Raw genomic sequence first — 7,638 nt, 5'->3', positions numbered from 1 at the left:
TCGGGAGGCTGAGGCAGGAGAATGGCGTAAACCCGGGAGGCGGAGCTTGCAGTGAGCTGAGATCCGGCCACTGCACTCCAGCCTGGGCGACAGAACTAGACTCCATCTCAAAAAAAAAAAAAAAAAAGAATTTAAATATTAATACAGCTTGTTATTCCATTGATTCTTGCTAAGTGCTACTGTACCTCCTAGTAAGTCAATCAAATGCATTTATGAATTATAATATACTAATACCAGAATTGTGGCTACTTAACAGAAATCCCATCACTAGCTCAGGCTAGCTTACCTATCATACTATGTTTAGTCACAATTTTTACTTATTTCTCAACAATTTCACTAAGGAATAATTTATGTACAGTCAATTTTATCCATTGAAACTGTACAACTCAGTGTCCTGTGGTAATTTTATAAACCCCTGCAATCACCTTAATGATCAAAATCCAGTGCATTTCTGTCACCCTTCCCTCTTCCATGAATTTTGCACACCATTTTGCAATGCATCTCTTCCACAATCCTTGGACTCAGGCAACGGCTGACCTGCTTCTTGTCACTATAGGTTAACTGCATTCTCCGTGTACTATTTTGTGTCTGGTTTCCTTTATTCCACATAATGTAAGGATTCATCCACGCTGTGATGAGTATCAGTAGTTTGTTTCTCTTCATTGCTGAGAAGTATTCCATTGAAAGGACATAATGTATTTTATTCATCTGTTTATGTGTTCATGAACATTTCGGCTTTTTCCCATATTTTGCTATTGTAAATTTTGCTGCTATTAATACTCATGTATATGTCTTTGTGTGGACATATGTTTTCATTTATTTTGGGTAAGTATCTAGAAGTAGAAAGGCTATATCATGTGGTAGGAGTATATTTAAATTACTTAAGAATCTGACAAACCTTTAGCAAAGTGGTTGTTCAATTTCGTATGGCTACTAATGTATGAACGTTTCAGTTGCTCACAAAATGTATGATCATTCTAGAGTGATCTTTTTGGTAGAATCTTGTTTTTGGTTTTAATTTAAATACTTATTATTTTAATTTTTGCTAAGCATTGTTTTCGGTGCTTAATGGACAGCTTTGCATTTGTTTTATCTAGAGCCTGTTGAAATTGCCTATTTTAGTCAGTTGTTTTCCATTTTATGATTGAATTGTAAAAGTCCTTTATATATTCTGCTTCTGAGTTATTTATATCTGTGTTGAAAATATTTTCCCATTATGTATCTTTCATTTGTATTTTCTTAAATTTGTCTAGTAGTTTTATTGTTTTAGCTTTTTCACTGACGATTATGATACATTTTGAGTTAATGTTGTATAGGATGTGAAAGGAAGGTCAATGTTCTTTATATTTCACATAGATAGATCCTATGAAGATACAGAGTTATCCAAAAAGTATGTTCAGAAATGTTTTCTTTTCCCTTTAACTGGCACCTTTGTTGAAAAGCAATTGGCCATTTTGTGTGAGTCCATTTCTATATTCTCTATTGTGTTCCAGATATTATGATGTCTTGATTACTGGAACACTATTGCAAGTAGTAAATCCTCCAATATCTTTCTTCATTTAAAAATTTGCTCTAGGTAGCTGTATTATCACTTACATCCAAAACAACCTATTTTTTTTTCAGTATTGCTTTGAATCTGTTATCAATTGATCACTTTTGTGGAAATTGCCATTTTAATTATATTAAATATTTCAATCCATGAACATGGTTTATTTCATCATTTCTTTGGGACTTCTTCAGTTTCTATCAACAATACTGTGCAGTTTTCAGTTAAAGATCTTTTATGTCCTTTATTCAATATAAACCAAAATATTATATGTTGCCACAATTGTAAATACAATTTTTAAAAATGATTCCATGACATATAATGGAATGTTATTTGCATCCACCTATATAATTCACTGAAACCTACAGTGTGCAGCCTGCATGGTACAGAAAGGAGTACAGGCTTTGTAGTCTGACAGATTTAACTCAATTCTGAAAAGTATTATGTGAAAAAGAAAAGTATTATTTAACTCAATTCTGAAAAGTACATTTTATTCAACTCTAAAATTATTATGATGATAATATGTGATTCAGTTAATTGTGAGGATTAAAGCAGATTTCATAATATATAAAGAACACCACTATATTTTATATCTCTAAATGCAATTACAGAAAATCTTTCCTTTATAACTTTCAGAGTATATAAATGCACTTTCTTTTTCTATTTCATTAAACAACTCTCAACCCTGCCAACACACTTTCTCTTTTCACACCCTATATATGCTTTCTTATCACTGTTAGAAAAAAATCAGATAACTATCCAAAAAGCTGGAGAAATACTCTCTTTGGTCTTTGATTCATATATAATACATTTTTTTCCAACTTCATTTCTACTGCAGATATTCTAAGCAAGTATTTTAAAATAATTTTAAAAATTTGATTTTAATGCCAGTAGATTATGAAACCAAGAAGTATAAAAGACAAATCATAATACATATGATAGAAACTAAACCCTAGCCCTTTACATCAATTGTTGATAAGAAAAATAAAACATTCTTACTGATTTTATAAATGGTGTTCTTTGAAGCAACAATGAATTGAACCATTAAAAAGGAAAGACTCCATTAAACTGAAAAACAAACAGTAAATGTGAAAACCAATATCTAAGGAAAACACATTTTCTAACCTCTGCTTTTATGCCTCCTTTTTTGCCTTTGATGGATGATGAAAAGCTGAATTGTAAATATAAACAACACAGAGATCACAATGCTAGCATATCAATCTATTTTGCATACCGGAAGAGGATACAAATAAAATAAATATAATATATGAGATGCTGCCCAAATGGAAAATGGGAAGACTGAGACAAGCAATATCATTGAGTCTATTATTATGCAACTAACTCCTTTTCTAGTGGCAAATGAGACATTTGTTTTATAATCATTCCATTCACTTAGCAAATGAATGCTAAAATATGATCTGAGGCTGGTCACAATATTTTATCATTAGTTTCTAAGTCTTTACTGGATTCTTCCTCAGCTTCCTCAAATCCTGGGCCGTGTGTGTGTGTGTGTGTCTGTGTGTGTCTGTGTGCATGCATTGGCTCCATGATAAATGGCCTTGGGCTTATTCAGGGGCCCCACCCTACTCAGGTCAGAGGCAATGAGATGAGAATTAAAGAAGTGTTCACCTACATCTGTGGGCTGCAGCTCACACTTGTGAGTACCAGTTTGTTCTTGCTCTGGCCATCCATATGTCTTATCTTCCTGTCCCAAATGCTTGTCCTATGATATTTGAGCTTTACCATAAATCAGGCAGGAAGACAACATCCTTACAGAGACTGCTTAACTGGCTCTCACAATTGCCCGGGGTTAAATCCCCCTACAAATCCCCTACTAAACTCTGCCTGAGACACCATACTTAGCTAATCATATCCAAGAAAATAAGCAATCATAAATAAATGTATAACTTTTTTTCTATGTCATTATCGAATAGACCTTAAAACCCTTTATAATAATTAAATGATGATTCTTATGGGTATAAATCTATTAAGATGTAAAAGAAAGCAGAAATTGTTCTTCAGTAATGTAGACATTTTACAAAAATTGTATAAGGCCTGATACACATATGAATGGTAACTTTATCCAAAAAGTTAATAGTTCCATTTAACAGATTAACTAGAGCTTATTGACAAAGTCTTAAGAACCAAACTTTGAGTGGTCATAGAAAATATATATCTTTTCTTTTTGCTTTTCAAATAAAGTGTTATCCATTTCTGTCCTCCTTTTTCCCTGGAGAAAAAAAAATTGTTTTGATTTTATATTGAAAATGAAAGAGGCACGCTAATTCTCAAGAAGAATAGACTTTAGTAGCACTGAATCTTATCAGAACTGTTCCCTGTAGAAGGCTAAACTATGAAATTGAGCCACGATTTTGAAACTCTAGGTTTGAGGAAATATGATATAAGGAAGCCTCTAAATATTCCTTTGCTAAGACGTACTTTTACTCTGTGTTAGTGTGTCCTAGTTTCACTAATGGAACCAAAAATAAAAACCCAGTAGAATAAACTATTTCAGGTAAGAAGCTCTTCAGCCACCTTTCAATACAGCTAAAGAAACTAACTAAGGTTATTAACTTATACCACTAATAAGTCAGTCCTAAAACTTAGAAACTTGGCTTAACTTTGAAACTGTAGGAAAAGAAATGGATGAAAACCACAGAAGAGGGCTATCTTCCTTTCTCTTCATTTCTCTCTTCAGCCTCTACACACGTATCAGCCTCTACACACGTAACCACACTGTTCTGAACTGCAGGATAAAATTCTTTTCCCAAAGTATAATAAAAAGTAGGCTAAAGTAACCCTCTAAAATGGAAGATTACTACTGAGAAAAGTATTGATCACAGGAGGAATGTATTTAATATGAGGAGGAAAAGGCATTAAATTTAGCCGGTTACATTGGTAAATTTAAGAGAGACAGTTCAGTTAAACCATGCCTTGAAAGTAAAACATACAAAAAGGAAATCAAAGATGTGCAGTGGATTTTATTCTTTTAATGACAATAATAAAGATCATCAGGGGACGATTCCTATTCAGAACAAATAAAGTGTCTCAATCAAAATTGCACTGTACATACCAGATTTCCCAGTTGTCTTGAAATCAGAACCCTCAAGGTAAGTTTTTAGCATTGCAGTGACAACATGCATGTGAATTAGATAAGCACTACTTTGGATCAAAAACTCAAGTTCATTGTAGCACGTTCAATCATTCAAATACATTGAAGGATATGCTATGTTTAAGAATGAAAAGGGTCAGTAATGGCAAAATATTAATTATCCAGAAATAAATCTGTAATCCAAGCATTTCAAACAATGGTACCTGATAAACTGGTTTGGAATATCTTCAAAAGCTTACAGCGGAGGTAACATGGTAATTATTTTAAAAAGGAGACAATATTTTGCAAACTGACTTTGGAGCAGGACTAATATATAGGCATCAATGGAGCAAAATAGATACTTCCGTATAAACCAAAGTCTCTGACATGTTGCAAAAGAATATAAATCACATTCAATATTCATTGATAAAAATGTGTTCTTCAAGAACCGGTATTGCCCACATTCCATTTCCATATGAAAAAATTAAATTATTACTCACCTTATATCATAAGAATAAATTATAAATGAAATACTAATAAAAAAAGAGAGGAAAATAAGAGGCATATTTTTAAAACACGGTACATGCCTAAAATATTAGAAAACATTCTAAAAAGTTCAATCAGAAAAGGATGGATGCATTTATATCATAATGTAAAATAAACCATATAAAAATTTGTAGCAGAAATTAACAACTTATGAAAAATACTTCCGTCATCTAAAATAATCACTGCTTTAATGTCCAGAACATAAAGTCAATTATAAATCAAAAAGAAGTTGATAAACAAATTAGTAGAAATTACAAGTTATATAATTAAAATATCTGACACTGACTTAGCTTTAACAATAAGGTAGATGTTGCGTTTTAAATTATATCTTATTATCCATTGTTACTATATCTTGTTGTATCAACTGAGCTATTCCTCACACTGATACTATGAGGTAAGTACTGTTATTATCCCCATTGTTTGAGACACCTCTGGTACCACATACAATTGTTCTGTTCCATGCTTGTTTACATCAGCCCCTGCCAAGGCACCCACTTTTGTGTCAAGAGACTTTTTCAAGTCTCACTAATACTGTTGCAACCCAATAGTGCCATACCTGAGGCCGTGGTTTGTACTTTTTTCCCATCAGTTCTCCCTGATGTTTAGGTATGCTACGGCTGCAGGAACGCTGTAGTCACAGCTGTGCAACCTCTACATGTGAGCACCTTACTGATGTGCATTCAGTGGAGGGACAGCACTGGGTAAATGCTTTTCTTGTTCCAGGAACTACAGGTAGACAAGTAGCAAAATCACTAAGAAAAGGGGACGTGTGGAATAAAATGAAAGTCAGGATGAGAAATCAGGATGTGCAGGGTTTTTGTAAGATTATAAAAAATATAGATCTTTAGACTAAGAGCAATGGGAAGCACAAAGATAGTCTGAAGTTCCTTGGTGACATTATAGGTTTGTGTTTTACTAGAGGTAATATTATTTGGATGGAGAACACATGAGGGAAATTTAGGGAAGGAAGCATGAACACTGATTTAGGGAGAAAAGATATTGAACTAAATAATATAATAGAGTAAATAGAAGAATAATAGTGTGTTGGATGAGAGCAAAATCAGTTGAAATGGAGGAAACTGACAGATTCAGATGAAGATACTACTCAAAACAATACAAGTATACCTAGATATAGATAAATAGTAGATAGATAGATAGCTTCATAATAGAACTATCAATTAATGTTATTACTAAACCTGTATTTTGTTTGTTTTCTATAAATTATTTGAATAAAATAGTCTTTAATGATATTAATTATATAAAACCATAATGTTCATAATGTCTATTTGAATTGCAAACTGTGATTTCTAGTGAAAAATTACCAAAATTTAAGGGCAAAACACTATCGTATTTCCAAACAATACAATTTCTCATGTCTGAGGCAAAAACAAGCAAAATTATGGGAGAAATTAACAATGTTCTGTTACTAATATACTTTAAAAATATATCTTCCATGACTAAACTGCTTCTCAGTAACCAGAATGTTTTTATAACAAACGAAAATCATTGGCATGCTTTAGGGCAGTGTCTAACCAAGCTCACTAAAATGCTATATTTTAAAAAGCATTGCTCAATAAAATCTTTCCCAGTGTACTATTCTGTTGTGGGATGTCACTGTGAAACTTTTTTTCAGTTATGTGATAATATCTTGCTTCAAGACATTTTTTGGAATAACTCAGAAATTCTGTTTAACAAGTAAGTCCTACTAAATAGTTTTTAGGCAAAAATTATGCATCATAATACTTTTAAAATATTTTATGAATAAAATAGCTATGTCAACAATTTAGAAAGATATTTCTCCCCATTCACTGGGGTAAGATGGCCACCTCCCACTGTGAAATGTTAAAAGACAGGAAAGCTGGAAAGGAGGATTATTTTTAAAAATGGCACACATGATCACCAGGGCCATTTTCATGTCAGATTCAGTGGTACTGAAACATGTTCACCTTCCTAGGTGGGAAAACATATACTGTGAAATTTTACTAAGAATTTCTACTCTATTGCCTTTATTTCTAACACACAGGCATTAATTGGACAGGCTGTTTACATTCAGAATGTAGCTATAGTAAATGTAAGCTTGAGGCTTACAGAATCAATCCTAGTACATCATGTCTGTACAGAGAAAAAAATACTGCATTACTGCATGGATGGGTACAATCTAGGCACACACACACATGCACGCACAAACACACACATGCTTCTTGCTAAGTTTGAAACATTCACAGCCAAAAAGAAATGTATCTTTCGTTGCAGTTTGAAAATGAAATAAAATAGGCCCGGCACGGTGGCTCACGCCTATAATCCCAGCACTTTGGGAGGCTGAGGCGGGTGGATCACGAGGTCAGGAGATTGAGACCATCCTGGCTAACACGGTGAAACCCCGTTTCTACTAAAAAATACAAAAAAAACTAGCCAGGTGTGGTGGCGGGCGCCTGTAGTCCCAGCTACTCGGGAG

General features: G+C 33.3%; 1 long non-coding RNA gene across 1 annotated transcript in view; it reads left to right on the top strand.

The window, feature by feature from the left end:
• Positions 1-7,638, top strand: part of LOC105500825 — a 153,925-nt gene that overhangs the window by 18,874 nt on the left and 127,413 nt on the right. The window lies entirely within an intron of this gene.

Source organism: Colobus angolensis, unplaced genomic scaffold, assembly GCF_000951035.1.
Source record: "Colobus angolensis palliatus isolate OR3802 unplaced genomic scaffold, Cang.pa_1.0 Scaffold69, whole genome shotgun sequence".
In the NCBI taxonomy this organism is placed as follows: domain Eukaryota; kingdom Metazoa; phylum Chordata; class Mammalia; order Primates; family Cercopithecidae; genus Colobus; species Colobus angolensis.
Note: the sequence above shows the minus strand (reverse complement) of the source record. Positions and strands in the feature narration are given on the sequence as shown.